Source organism: Zea mays, chromosome 7 (genome assembly GCF_902167145.1).
Source record: "Zea mays cultivar B73 chromosome 7, Zm-B73-REFERENCE-NAM-5.0, whole genome shotgun sequence".
Classification (NCBI taxonomy): domain Eukaryota; kingdom Viridiplantae; phylum Streptophyta; class Magnoliopsida; order Poales; family Poaceae; genus Zea; species Zea mays.
In genome coordinates, this window is record NC_050102.1 from 69,345,814 (window position 1) to 69,361,707 (window position 15,894).

The following is a 15,894-nucleotide window of genomic DNA, read 5'->3' on the forward strand; positions in this document are numbered from 1 at the left end:
CATATGAATTCCTGTGAAAGATAGAAAATAACACGCAATCCAGTCCAGGTTTCACTGAGTCTAAGTATCTTTCTGCTTAAGTCCCTGGACTTCTTATTAATTGAGCGTGCAGATCAGACAGTAAGGAAAAACCTATAAAATCATTTAGAAATTGATTTTTAGTGTAAAAATAAATGTTAGAACTTGTTTAATTTATAGAAAATGCATATGAAGTCCAAATCAACTCATTTCAATTTCTATAATTTTATAATAATATTGTTTATCAATTAGTACCACTGTATTTCACATGAAAGTCATATTAAAATTTATATCCTATTTAATCTTGTGCAAAACACATAAAATCATTAGAAATTCATAACATAAAATCTATGATTCCGATTTGATCCGTTCAAGTTGCGTTAACTTCATATAAATATTTACTATGCAGTAACAACATTTATTGTACCATGTTCCATTCTTTTATAATTAGATCTTTATTTAACTTATGTTGGATAGTCTTGTTAATCTGCTTATCGTTATAATCTACTAGAATATAATTTATGGTCAATTTATAACTTGGAGAATAACATCTCATATGATTTATATTAACCAAATTATAATATAGTCTAATATTTTAATCACATAGATCTTTTATAAATCACAACTCCTTAATGGTAACTCCGATTTTAATAGTTCTCGATCCCACGATCTCGTAGCTTCGCGTAGATCATTATTATTCAGTTTTTACTTATGTTTGGTGTGATGTTAATTTTGTCTATACTATGTTTGTTTGTATTGCTACGACTAGAAGTGAGGTCACGAGGATATGAAGAATCACCCTGGTAACTGGAATCTCAAGTGCCAGGCAAGTTGTGCCCTTGATCCACTTTTGTTACCCAATAATATTCTTTATCATCATTATTCATGCATAGGTTTATTTTTGATGGGACCCAATAGGTCACCCTAGACTGGTTATCCTTTTTACCTTGTTTATATCTAAATCACTTGGGTAGTTATGCTATTGCTCTATATGGTTTTGAGATTAATATTTTATTATATCCATGTTCCAATTATTCTGTTATGTTATTTATGTTCATGATAAGATCATTATGTTAATTGGAACATGGAGCGACCACCCGGGAAAACAGTGCTACCACAAGGGTTTAATGGGACACCCTTGGCTGATTAATTAGGAAAGCTAGTGGATGACTACCTTACCCGAAAGGGGCAAGGGCAGTAGGGGAGTGGTCAGTGTAGGGAGGTCCTTGGGTTGATTTTGTTGCGATGGCGGTCATGTGAGGGATCCCTGCTGAAAGTCGCCTAGAGGGGGGGTGAATAGGGCGAATCTGAAATTTATACACTTAATCACAACTACAAGCCGGGTTAACGTTAGAAATATAATCGAGTCCGAGAGAGAGGGTGCAAAACAAATCGCAAGCGAATAAAGAGTGTGACACGTGGATTTGTTTTACTGAGGTTCGGTTCTCGCAAACCTACTCTCCGTTGAGGTGGTCACAAAGACCGGGTCTCTTTCAACCCTTTCCCGCTCTCAAACGGTCCCTCGGACCGAGTGAGCTTCTTCTTCTCAATGAAATGGGAACAAACTTCCCCGCAAGGACCACCACACAATTGGTGTCTCTTGCCTTGGTTACAATTGAGTTGTTCGCAAGAAAGAATGAAAGAAAGAATCAATCCAAGCGCAAGAGCTCAAAAGAACACAACAAATCTCTCTCACTAATCACTAAAGCTTTGTGTGGAATTGGGAGAGGATTTGATCACTTGGGTGTGTCTAGAATTGAATGCTAGAGCTCTTGTAAGTAATTGGAAGGTGGAAAACTTGGATAACTTGAATGTGGGGTGATTGGGGGTATTTATAACCCCAACCACCAAACTAGCCGTTTGGTGGAGGATGCTGTCGCATGGCGCACCGGACAGTCAGGTGCGCCACCGGACACTGTCCTGTGCGCCAGCCACGTCACCTGGCCGTTGGGTTCCGACCGTTGGAGCTCTGACTTGTGGGCCCGCCTGGCTGTCTGGTGGTGCACCGGACAAGTCCTGTAGACTGTCCGGTGTGCCACCCGCGCGTGCACTACTCCTCTGCGCGCGCAGGCGCGCATTTAATGCGTTGCAGTTGACCGTTGCGCGTGAAGTAGTCATTGCTCCGCTGGCTCACCAGACAGTCCGGTGTGCACCGGACATGTCCGGTGAATTTTAGCCGAGCGGAAATCCGAAGCTGGCGAGTTCAGAGTCGCTCTCCTCTAGAGCACCGGACACTGTCTGGTGGTGCACCGGACAGTCCGGTGAATTATAGCGAAGCGCCTCTGAGAATTCCCGAAGGTGCGAAGTTTAGCTTGAAGTCCACTAGTGCACCGGACAGTCCGGTGCGCCAGACCAGGGCACACTTCGGTTGTCCCTTGCTCACTTTGTTTGAACCCTTTTCTTGGTCTTTTTATTGGCCTTTTGTGAACCTTTTGGCACCTGTAGAACTTATAGACTAGAGCAAACTAGTTAGTCCAATTATTTGTGTTGGGCAATTCAACCACAAAAATCAATTAGGAAATAGGTGTAAGCCTAATTCCCTTTCAATCTCCCCCTTTTTGGTGATTGATGCTAACACAAACCAAAGCAAATATAGAAGTGCATAATTGAACTAGTTTGCATAATGTAAGTGCAAGGTTACTTAGAATTGAGCCAATATAAATACTCATAAGATACGCATGGATTGTTTTAAAATTTTAACATTTTGGACCACGCTTGCACCACAAGTTTTGTTTTTGCAAATTCTTTTGTAAATCCTTTTCAAAGTCCTTTTGCAACTAGTCAAAGATAAATGAATAAGATTTTGTGAAGTATTTTCAAGATTTGAAATTCTCTCCCTTGTTTCAAATGCTTTTTCTTTGACTAAACAAAACTCCCCCTTAATGAAATCCTCCTCTTAGTGTTCAAGAGGGTTTTAAGATATCAATTTTGAATATACTACTTTCTCCCTCTTTTGAACACAATAGGATACCAATTTGAAGATCATTAGATTTTAAAATTAGGTGGTGGTGCGGTCCTTTTGCTTTGGGCTAATACTTTCTCCCCGTTTGGCATGAATCGCCAAAAACGGATACTTTGAGTGAAATATAAGCCCTTTTAACTACTTTCTCCCTTTTGGCAAATAAAACATATGAGTGAAGATTATACCAAAGTTGGAGAGCAGCGCGGAGTGACGACGAAGGATGAGTAAATTCAATGGAGTGGAGTGGAAGCCTTTGTCTTCGCCGAAGACTCCAATTCCCTTTCAATACACCTATGACTTGGTTTGAAATGAACTTGAAAACACATTAGTCATAGTATATGAAAGAGACATGATCAAAGGTATATAATTGAGCTATGTATGCAAGACATCAAAAGGAATTCCTAGAATCAAGAATATTTAGCTCATACCTAAGTTTGTTAAAGGTTTGTTCATCTAGTGGCTTGGTAAAGATATCGGCTAATTGATCTTTAGTATTAATGTATGCAATCTCGATATCTCCCTTTTGTTGGTGATCCCTTAGAAAATGATACCGAATGGCTATGTGTTTAGTGCGGCTATGCTCAACGGGATTATCCGCCATGCGGATTACACTCTCATTATCACATAGAAGAGGAACTTTGGTTAATTTGTAACCATAGTCCCTAAGGGTTTGCCTCATCCAAAGTAATTGCGCACAACAATGGCCTGCGGCAATATACTCGGCTTCGGCGGTAGAAAGAGCTACGGAATTTTGCTTCTTTGAAGCCCAAGACACCAAGGATCTTCCCAAGAACTGGCAAGTCCCCGATGTGCTCTTTCTATTAATTTTACACCCTATCCAATCGGCATCCGAATAACCAATCAAATCAAATGTGGATCCCCTAGGATACCAAAGCCCAAACTTAGGAGTATAAGCCAAATATCTCAAGATTCATTTTACGGCCGTAAGATGAGCTTCCTTAGGGTCGGCTTAGAATCTTGCACACATGCATACGGAAAGCATAATGTCCGGTCGAGATGCACATAAATAGAGTAGTGAACCTATCATCGACCGGTATACCTTTTGATCTACGGATTTACCTTCCGTGTCGAGGTCGAGATGCCCATTGGTTCCCATGGGTGTCTTGATGGGCTTGGCATCCTTCATCCCAAACTTGCTTAGAATGTCTTGAGTATACTTCGTTTGGCTAATGAAGGTGCCCTCTTGGAGTTGCTTCACTTGAAATCCTAAGAAATACTTCAACTCCCCCATCATTGACATCTCTAATTTCTATGTCATGATCCTACTAAACTCTTCACATGTAGATTCGTTAGTAGACCCAAATATAATATCATCAACATAAATTTGGCATACAAACAAATCATTTTCAAGTGTTTTGGTAAAGAGTGTAGGATCGGCCTTTCCGACTTTGAAGCCATTAGTGATAAGAAAATCTCTTAGGCATTCATACCATGCTCTTGGGGCTTGCTTGAGCCCATAAAGCGCCTTAGAGAGTTTATATACGTGATTAGGATACTCACTATCTTCAAAGCCGGGAGGTTGCTCAACATAGACCTCTTCCTTGATTGGTCCGTTGAGGAAGGCACTTTTCACGTCCATTTGATAAAGCTTGAAGCCATGGTAAGTAGCATAGGCCAATAATATACGAATTGACTCAAGCCTAGCTACAGGTGCATAGGTTTCACCGAAATCCAAACCTTTGACTTGGGAGTATCCCTTGGCCACAAGTCGGGCTTTGTTCCTTGTCACCACACCATGCTCGTCTTGCTTGTTGCGGAAAACCCACTTGGTTCCTACAGCATTTTGATTAGGACATGGAACCAAATGCCATACCTCATTCCTTGTAAAATTGTTGAGCTCCTCTTGCATCGCCACCACCCAATCCGAATCTTGTAGTGCTTCCTCTACCTTGTGTGGCTCAATAGAGGAAACAAAAGAGTAATGCTCACAAAAATGTGCAACACGAGATCTAGTGGTTACCCCCTTATGAATGTCGCCAAGGATGGTGTTGACGGGGTGATCTCGTTGTATTGCTTGGTGGACTCTTGGGTGAGGCGGTCTTGGTTCTTCATCCTCCTTGTCTTGATCATTTGCATCTCCCCCTTGATCATTGCCGTCATCTTAAGGTGGCTCATCTTGTTGATTTTCTCCTTCATCAACTTGAGCCTCATCCTCCTTTTGAGTTGGTGGAGATGCTTGCGTGGAGGAGGATGGTGGAGCTTGTGCATTTGGAAGCTCTTCGGATTCCTTAGGACACACATCCCCAATGGACATGTTCCTTAGCGCGATGCATGGAGCTTCTTCATCACCTATCTCATCAAGATCAACTTGCTCTACTTGAGAGCCATTAGTCTCATCAAACACAACGTCACAAGAAACTTCAACTAGTCCTGAGGACTTGTTAAAGACTCTATATGCCCTTGTGTTTGAATCATATCCTAGTAAAAAGTCTTCTACAGTCTTAGGAGCAAATTTAGATTTTCTACCTCTTTTAACAAGAATAAAGCATTTGCTACCAAAGACTCTAAAATATGAAATATTGGGCTTTTTACCGGTTAGGAGTTCGTATGATGTCTTCTTGAGGATTCGGTGTAGATACAACCGGTTGATGGCGTAGCAGGCGGTGTTGACCGCCTCGGCCCAAAACCGATCCGAAGTCTTGTATTCATCAAGCATGGTTCTTGCCATGTCCAATAGAGTTCTATTCTACTCTCCACTACACCATTTTGTTGTGGCGTGTAGGGAGAAGAGAACTCATGCTTGATGTCCTCCTCCTCAAGGAAGCATTCAATTTGTGAGTTCTTGAACTCCGTCCCGTTGTCGCTTCTAATTTTCTTGATCCTTAAGCCGAACTCGTTTTGAGCCCGTCTCAAGAATCCTTTTAATGTCTCTTGGGTATGGGATTTTTCCTGCAAAAAGAATACCCAAGTGAAGCGAGAATAATCATCCACAATAACTAGACATTACTTACTCCCGCCGATGCTTATGTAAGCAATCGGGCCGAATAGATCCATGTGTAGGAGCTCAAGTGGCATGTCAGTCGTCATGATGTTCTTGTGTGGATGATGAGCACCAACTTGCTTTCCTGCTTGGCATGCGCTACAAATCCTGTCTTTCTCAAAATTAACATTTGTTAATCCTAAAATGTGCTCTCCCTATAGAAGCTTATGAAGATTCTTCATCCCAACGTGGGCTAGTCGGCGGTGCCAGAGCCAACCCATGTTAGTCTTAGCAATTAAGCAAGTGTCGAGTTCAGCTCTATCAAAATCTACCAAGTATAGTTGACCCTCTAACACTCCCTTAAATGCTATTGAATCATCACTTCTTCTAAAGACAGTGACACCTACATCAGTAAATAGACAGTTGTAGCCCATTTGAAATAATTGAGAAACAGAAAGCAAATTGTAATCTAGGGAATCTACAAGAAAAACATTGGAAATAGAATGGTCAGGAGATATAGCAATTTTACCCAATCCTTTGACCAAACCTTGATTTCCATCCCCGAATGTGATAGCTCGTTGGGGATCTTAGTTTTTCTCGTAGGAGGAGAACATCTTCTTCTCCCTAGTCATATGGTTTGTGCACCAGCTGTCGATTATCCAACTTGAACCCCCGGATGCATAAACCTACAAAACAAGTTTAGTTCTTGACTTTAGGTACCCAAATGGTTTTGGGTCCTTTGGCATTAGACACAAGAACTTTGGGTACCCAAACACAAGTCTTTGACCCCTTGTGCTTGCCCCCAACATATTTGGCAACTACCTTGCCGGATTTGTTAGTTAACACATAAGATGCATCAAAAGTTTTAAATGAAATGCTATGTTCATTTGATGCACTAGGAGTTTTCTTCTTAGGCAACTTAGCACGGGTTGGTTGCCTAGAACTAGATGCCTCACCCTTATACATAAAAGCATGGTTAGGGCCAGAGTGAGACTTCCTAGAATGAATTCTCCTAATTTTGCTCTCGGGATAACCAACAGGGTACAAAATGTAACCCTCGTTATCCTGAGGCATGGGAGCCTTGCCCTTAACAAAGTTAGACAATCTTTTAGGAGGGGCAATAAGTTTGACATTGCCTCCCTGTTGGAAGCCAATGCCATCCTTAATGCCAGGGCGTCTCCCATTATAAAGCATACTATGAGCAAACTTAAATTTTTCATTTTCTAGTTCATGCTCGGCAATTTTAGCATCTAATTTAGGTATATGATCATTTTGTTGTTTAATCATGGAAAGGTGATCATGTATAGCATTAACATCAACATCTCTACATCTAGTACAAATAGTGACATGCTCAGTGGTAGATGTAGAGGGTTTGCAAGAATTAAGTTCAACAATCTTAGCACGCAATATATCATTTTTATCTCTAAGATCAGAAATTGTAATATTGCAAACATCTAATTCTTTAGCCTTAGCAAGCAATTTTTCATTTTCAATCCTAAGGCTAGCAAGAGAAATATTCAATTCTTCAATCTTGGCAAGCAAATCAACATTATCATTTCTAAGATTGGGAACTGAGACATCACAAGCATTTGAATCAACCTTAGCAATTAAACTAGCATTTTCATTTCTAAGGTTGTCAATAGTCTCATGGCAAGTGCTTAGCTCACTAGATAGTTTTTCGCATTTTTCTACTTCTAGAGCGTAAGCATTTTTAACCTTAACATGCTTCTTATTTTCTTTAATAAGGAAGTCCTCTTGGGTGTCCAAGAGATCGTCCTTCTCATGAATAGCACTAATCAATTCATTTAATTTTTCCTTTTGTTGCATGTTGAGGTTTGCAAAAAGGATACGCAAATTATCCTCCTCATCACTAGCATTATCATCACTAGAGGACTCATATTTAGTGGAGGATTTGGATTTAACCTTCTTCTTTTTGCCGTCTTTTGCCATGAGGCACTTGTGGCCGATGTTGGGGAAGAGGAGTCCCTTGGTGACGGCGATGTTGGCGGCGTCCTCGTCGGAGGAGGAGTCGGTGGAGCTCTCGTCGGAGTCCCACTCCCGGCAAACATGGGCATCGCCGCCCTTCTTCTTGTACTACCTCTTCTTCTCCTTTCTTCTCCCCTTCTTGTCGTCGCCCCTGTCACTGTCACTAGAAATAGGACATTTTGCTATAAAGTGACCGGGCTTACCACATTTGTAGCAAACTTTCTTGGAGCGGGATTTGTGGTCCTTCCCCCTCCTTTGCTTGAGGATTTGGCGGAAGCTCTTGATGATGAGCGCCATCTCCTCATTGTCAAGCTTGGAGGCGTCGATGGGTGTTCGACTTGGAGTAGATTCCTCCTTCTTTTCTTCCGTCGCCTTGAATGCGACCGGTTGTGCTTCGGACGTGGAGGGGGCCGTCAAGCTCGTTGATCTTCTTTGAGCCTTTGATCATCAATTCAAAGCTCACAAAATTCCCGATTACTTCCTCGGGAGTCATTAGTGTGTATCTAGGATTGCCACGAATTAATTGAACTGGAGTAGGGTTAAGGAAAACAAGTGATCTTAAAATAACCTTAACCATTTTGTGGTCATCCCATTTTTTGCTCCCGAGGTTGCGCACTTGGTTCACCAAGGTTTTGAACCTGTTGTACATGTCTTGTGGCTCCTCCCCTTGGTGAAGTCGGAAGCGACCGTGCTCCCCCTCTATCGTTTCCCACTTGGTGATTTTGGTCACCTCGTCTCCTTTGTGCGCGGTTTTTAGCGTGTCCCAAATTTATTTAGCACCTTTCAACCCTTGCACCTTATTATACTCCTCTCGACTTAGAGAGGCGAGGAGTATAGTTGAGGCTTGGGAGTTGAAGTGTTGGATTTGGGCCACTTTGTCCTCATCATAATCTTCATCCCCTACGGATGGTACCTGTACACCAAACTCAACAACATCCCATATACTTTTGTGGAGTGAGGTTAGATGAAATCGCATCAAATCACTCCACCTAGCATAATCTTCACCATCAAACGTTGGTGGTTTGCCTAATGGGACGGAAAGTAAAGGCGTATGTTTAGGAATGCAAGGATAGCGTAGGGGGATCTTACTAAACTTCTTGCGCTCATGGCGCTTAGAAGTAATGGACGGCGCGTCAGAGCCGGAGGTGGAAGGTGATGAAGTATCGGTCTCGTAGTAGACCACCTTCCTCATCTTCTTTTTCTTGTCGCCACTCCGATGCGACTTGTGGGAAGAGGATTTCTTCTCCATCCCCTTCCCCTTCCCTTGTTGCAGGACTCTTCCGATGAAGCTTTCCCGTGGGTTGTAGTGGGCTTGTCGCCGGTCTCCATCTCCTTCTTGGCGTGATCTCCCGATATCACTTCGAGCGGTTAAGCTCTAATGAAGCATCGGGCTCTGATACCAATTGAAAGTCGCCTAGAGGGGTGGGGTGAATAGGGCGAATCTGAAATTTATACACTTAATCACAACTACAAGTCGGGTTAGCGTTAGAAATATAATCGAGTCCGAGAGAGAGGGTGCAAAACAAATCACAAGCGAATAAAGAGTGTGACACGTGGATTTGTTTTACCGAGGTTCGGTTCTCGGAAACCTACTCCCCGTTGAGGTGGTCACAAAGACCGGGTCTCTTTCAACCCTTTCCCTCTCTCAAACGGTCCCTCGGACCGAGTGAGCTTCTTCTTCTCAACCAAACGGGAACAAACTTCCCCGCAAGGACCACCACACAATTGGTGTCTCTTGCCTTGGTTACAATTGAGTTGTTCGCAAGAAAGAATGAAAGAAAGAAGCAATCCAAGCGCAAGAGCTCAAAAGAACACAACAAATCTCTCTCACTAATCACTAAAGCTTTGTGTGGAATTGGGAGAGGATTTGATCACTTGGGTGTGTCTAGAATTGAATGCTAGAGCTCTTGTAAGTAATTGGAAGGTGGAAAACTTGGATAAATTGAATGTGGGGTGGTTGGGGGTATTTATAACCCCAACCACCAAACTAGCCGTTTGGTGGAGGCTGCTGTCGCATGGCGCACCGGACAGTCCGGTGCGCCAGCCACGTCACCTGGCCATTGGGTTCCGACCGTTGGAGCTCTGACTTGTGGGCCTGCCTGGCTTTCCGGTGGTGCACCGGACAAGTCTTGTAGACTGTCCGGTGTGCCACCCACGCGTGCATTGCTCATCTGCGCGCGCAGGCGCGCATTTAATGTGTTGTAGTCGACCGTTGCGCGCGAAGTAGTCGTTGCTCCTTTGGCTCACCGGACAGTCCGGTGTGCACCGGACATGCCCGGTGAATTTTAGCCGAGCGGAAATCCGAAGCTGGCGAGTTTACAGTCGCTCTCCTCTGGAGCACCGGACACTGTCTGGTGGTGCACCGGACAGTCCGATGAATTATAGCGAAGCGCCTCTGAGAATTCCCGAAGGTGTGAAGTTTAGCTTGAAGCCCCCTGGTGCACCGGACACTGTCCGGTGGTGCACCGGACAGTCCGGTGCGCCAAACCAGGGCACACTTCGGTTGTCCCTTGCTCACTTTGTTTGAACCCTTTTCTTGGTCTTTTTATTGGCCTTTTGTGAACCTTTTGACACCTGTAGAACTTATAGACTAGAGCAAACTTGTTAGTCCAATTATTTGTGTTGGACAATTCAACCACCAAAATCAATTAGGAAATAGGTGTAAGCCTAATTCCCTTTCACCTGCATTGGAGCTTCCTATAAATTGTAGCGGGTTTTCTGAAGCTAGTGGAACTTTGTAAAGGTCTCGTAGTGTTACCCTGCCTCTCCTCCTTGGTAGAGGTGTATGGGATTCATGACCCCTTGGCAGATGGGTAACATGACTTGTGGGTAAAGATGTGCAACCTCTGCAGAGTGTAAAACTGGTATACTAGTCGTGCTCACGGTCATGAGCAGCTCAGACCCTCACATGATTAAATATGGAACCTAAATTCAATTTGTCATTTGCATTTACATGGGATTATTTATTTTGTTCTATTATTTTTATGGTTTGGTATTTACTTATACTTAGTAATTGCTAATAAAATTTTGACCAACTTATAAAAGCAATGCTCAACTTCAAACTTTATTTTGTTGATCAGCCTTACACATCACATGAACTCCCACCTTTGGTGAGTTCATGCCACATTATTCCCCACAACTTGTTGAGCGATGAACATGTGTGAGCTCACCCTTGCTGTCTCACACCCCCACAGGAAAAGAACAGGTGGTTAAAGAGGAGCCGCTTATTGAGGAGTTCGATTCGATCTAGGTGGTGTCTCCCAGTTGACTTTCTAGCGCCAAAGATGGATTTTAGATCCTGTTATATTTATCTTTTATTTTTGTAAGTCTTCTGCTATGTAATAAGTAACTTGATTATTGTGACATTTATCTCTATACACTCTGTTATTGTATATGTTGTCTTCTTTGGCGCATGTATGAGACGCACCCGGCTTTGTCCCTTGAATCCGGGTGTGACATTGCATTAACACACATCCAAGACCTAGATGTGAGGCATCACAATATACATCGAAGCCTTTGTAAATATCTGGCATTACCAATACTGGTCCAGTGGTTAGCCTTTCCTGGAGTTACCCAAACATTTCTGGCAAGTTTCATCCCATTTAAACTCTACCTTTCTCCAACAGTGAAGTAAGAGGTTTCACTAACTTGGAGAAGCCTTCAATAAATCTTCTATAATATCATGCTAATCCAAGAAAACTCTTGATCTTTGACACATCCTTCGGCTGCTTCCAATTTAATATTTCACTTACCTTTCCTGGATCTACCTTTATTCCATCATCAGTGATAATATGTCCTAGAAAAGCAACTTCTTTTAGCCAAAAATCACACTTTGAGAATTTTGCATACAACTGGATGTCACGAAGCTTCTAAAGAACTAGCCTTAGATGATCCTCGTGTACTTCTTCATTCTAGGAGTATACCAGAATATCATCAATAAATACAACCACGAACTAGTCGAGATATTCCATGAATACTTTATTCATTAGGTTCTTAAAGTATGCTGGTGCATTAGTCAGTCCAAATGACATGACTAGAAATTCATATAACCCATATCTGGTGGTAAATTGTCTTTGGCGCATCTTCAGCTCGAACCTTCAATTGGTGGTAACCAGATCTCAAATCTATCTTTGTGAATATCTTAGCTCCTCTCATCTGATCAAACAAATCTTCAATCCATGGTAAGGGATATTTGTTTTTAATGGTTACTTCATTTAATCTCCTATAATCAACACACATTCTTCTTGAACCATCTTTCTTATCCACAAATAGAACTGGAGCTCTCCAAGGGGACGAGCTTGGATGAATAAAACCTTTCTCTAATAGTTCTTCTATTTGTTTCTGAAGTTCACCTAAATCCTTGACATCCATTCTATAGGGTCTTTTTGATATAGGTGCGGTTCCAGGTAATAATTCAATAGAGAACTCAATATCTCGGTCAGGCGGCATACGTGGTAATTCCTCAGGGAATATGTCTAGGTAGTCACAGACCACTTTGATTTCTTCTAAAGACTTTTCCCAATCTGATTCATGTTACTTCTGCATCTATTGACATGTCTGTGCTAACTTTGATTCTTTCTCCTTGTGGACTTGTCAACATAACTATTCCGTTGGCACATTGTACCACTCCATCACAACTTTTCAACCAGTCACATCCAAGAATCACATCGATACCACTGGTTCTTAGGGCAAATAGATCAGCTAGGAAATGTATTCCCATAATTTTAACGTTAACTTGAGGGAATGAGTGAGTAGCTTGCATTTTACCTCCAGGTGAAGTAACTAATAACTTTTTCTTCATAAGGCATTTTGGTATGTTATATTTTTCCACAAATATCTCAGTTATAAATGAATGTGAGGCTCTAGAATCAAACAGAACTGAAGCAGGTATGGAGTTGATAAGATACATACCAAGCGCTACATTTTGTGCATCTTGAGCTGATTCTGCAGTTATATGATTAACCCTGCCTCTACTGGGATTCTCCTGGCTCTTGCGTTGAGTGTTATTATGGACCGTTGTGTTCTGACCAGACCTCTGATTGTTGCTCTTTTGTGGTGTCTAAGGATTACGATTTGGGCAATTGTTGCTATAATGACCAAATTCACCACATTTAAAATACACATTGGGCTGCACTAGGGCAATCTAGTTATTGTTCTTGGATGGTGTGTTCATAGTGTTACCCTGACGGTTCTGAGGATATCCACCAGACCTTTCTCCTTGTTGTTGATTATTTCTCTGACTATGTTGCTGATTACTCCTTTGACCTTGCTGAACTAGGTGTTGAACCTGATGTTGATAGTTTCCTCCCTCACTTGCAGAGCGAAACTAGGAGCCTTGGTAATTGTTGTGGTGGCGGATATTTCTGCTTGACTGTCCCTGAGATTGAAATTTCTTTTTGTGGTCAGTCAATTCTTTTCTCTTACTTTCTAGACCAATTGCCTTATTCAAAAGAGTTTGAAAGTTCGGGAATGTGTAACTTTGCAGTTGATAGTTCAGTGGTCCAATCAAACCTTCTAAGAAAAGCTCTTGGCGCTTTTCGTTGGTATCTACTTCTTCTGGTGCGTAGCGTGAAAGTTGAGTAAAGCGGTCATGGTACTCAATAACATACATGTTTCCCTGGGTAAGTGATAAAAATTCCTTCTTATTTAGCTTCATTATTCCCGAGGGAATGTGATGAGCATGGAAGTCGTCCCGAAATTCCTGCCAAGTAATGGTGTTCGCATCTGCATGTGCTGCGGTGTATGCATCCCACCAGTCAGATGCAGCTCCCTCAAGTCTTCCAGAAGCATACAAGACTCTTCCCCTATCGGTGCACTGAGTGATATCCAACTTCTTGCTTATTACCTTAAGCCAGTCATCGGCGTCTAAGGGATCAACCAAGGGAGAGAAGGTTGAAGGGTGGTGGCTCATGAATTCCATGTGCTTGTCCCTGACTTGGGGTGCATTTTGGTGTTGGTTCTGTTGATTTTGTTGGTTCTACTGGAGTTGTTGTACTGAAGCAGTGAGACCTTGTAGTAACCACATCTGTTCAGCGATGAACTGTTCCATTGTTGGGTTAGGTGGTGGTGGTGACAACTACTGACCAAAGTGTTGACCTTGATTCTGTCCTGCACCTTAGCGGGTATTTACCATCTGGTTGGTTAGAGAGTGAATCCTTTTAGATAAGATAAGGCTTGATAGATATTTTAGGGGGATTAGCTTTTGAACGCAAGTTAATTTTTTATTTAGTTATAAATGTTCTTATGGCCATCATTCCACAAGATCATTTCACTCAATCAAAAATCCAAATCAAGCATTTCTCAAACATCACATCACATTGTTATTATTATAGTATAATACCATTTTATAAAACTACTATGTCTAGCTTATTTCAATAAACTAACCTATCAACCTAAAGGAGTATGTTAATAGACTCAGAGATTCCATAGCAAAGCCTTCCGGAAGAATGGGGATAAGGCGGAGAAAGACGTTTCTTCTTTGTCATCCAAGGGTGGGGTATGAGGTGTTGGATAATCTTGAACAACGAAGATGGTACTTTTGCGAGAAGTTCTTATGAGATAAAGTAAAAAATCAGACTAGAAGAGTTGAAGAGTTGAAGACAAAGGAGTTAAGTTTTGAGATATAGTAAGTTTTTTATAGAAGAAAATAGACCATGTTTTGAAAAACTGACTAGGCTTTCCATTTCTAACTAATCTAGCGACTTAGGGTCAGCATAGCTTTGATACCACTTCTGTCACACCCGGTTTTAGGGGCAAAACTGAATGCATATATAGCATATGTGTGCCAGGATCCATTTTCCACACATATGTTGACGTCATAAGTGTAATATCAAAGGACAATGCAATAAAGGCGTAAAATAGAGTATAATAAATTTATTACATCATCCGGACTTAAGAGTCTTAAACAGTATCATAATCAAAGTACAGCAGAAATAACATGGGCAATCTCCCAAAGGAAGATAACCGTAGTGTCGCTAGACTTAGAACTTATCAAAATCCTCACCAAAGTCTTCTTCATCACCTTCTGATCAAAATAATAGCAAGAGTGAGCTCACTTATGGTCGAGGCTCAGCAAGTGGGGGAAATTATGCAAGGTTAACAAGGTAAGGCTATGGTTTAATGTGGTTAGCATTTTATTTGGTCAATATTTTATTATCAACGCCTGATTACTAAGTATAAGTGTATCCTATCCCAAAATTAAGTATGAGCATAAATAATTATATCCAAAAGCACTTAAGTGAAAACACTTAAGCAAACCACATTATCCCAAAAGATCATGGTTTAATATCCATCTTTGAGTTTGATTATCATGTGAGGGTCCAGACTGCTCTTAACCGTGAGCATGGCTGATATAGCAGTTTACACTCTACAGAGGTGGTACAACTTTACCCACAAGCCGTGTATCCCCTCTAGCCTGGCTTCACGAGTCCCATATTCACTACCGATGTGAATGGCTAGGGATCACTATGAGGCTTTCACAAAATACACTTAATGCAAAAGTCGTGCCGCCTTGCCGACTCGTCGACTGATTAGAGGTTATGTGTGATATCCTGGCCCCTGGGATGGTGATATCCTGGCCAAGGCTTATTAAAATTAATAGAGTATCCATACCAACAAGGTGCATCTTCTTTTTCAGAAGCCTTATCTCGAAAGAACCTCCAAGTTTAGTGTGCTTGGCTTGGAGCAATTTGGGATGAGTGATCAATCGGGAAGTTTTCTCGGGTGTGCATGAGTGAGGACAAAATGCGCATAAAAGACTCGTGTTGGTATGTGGGGACAATATATGATCCTAGAGAGCTGCTAGGAGTAAGTACTGCCGATCCGGGTTTGGATGGGGTATTACAAGTGATATCAGAGCAATGTTGACTGTAGGACGTAACCTAGATAGAACTAGACAACCCTTACCTACTTACCTTTGCTACTCTGAGTCCTTCTAAACTTACCTCAATCTTTTCGCATCTATTGCTGCATTACTCTGATTACTCTT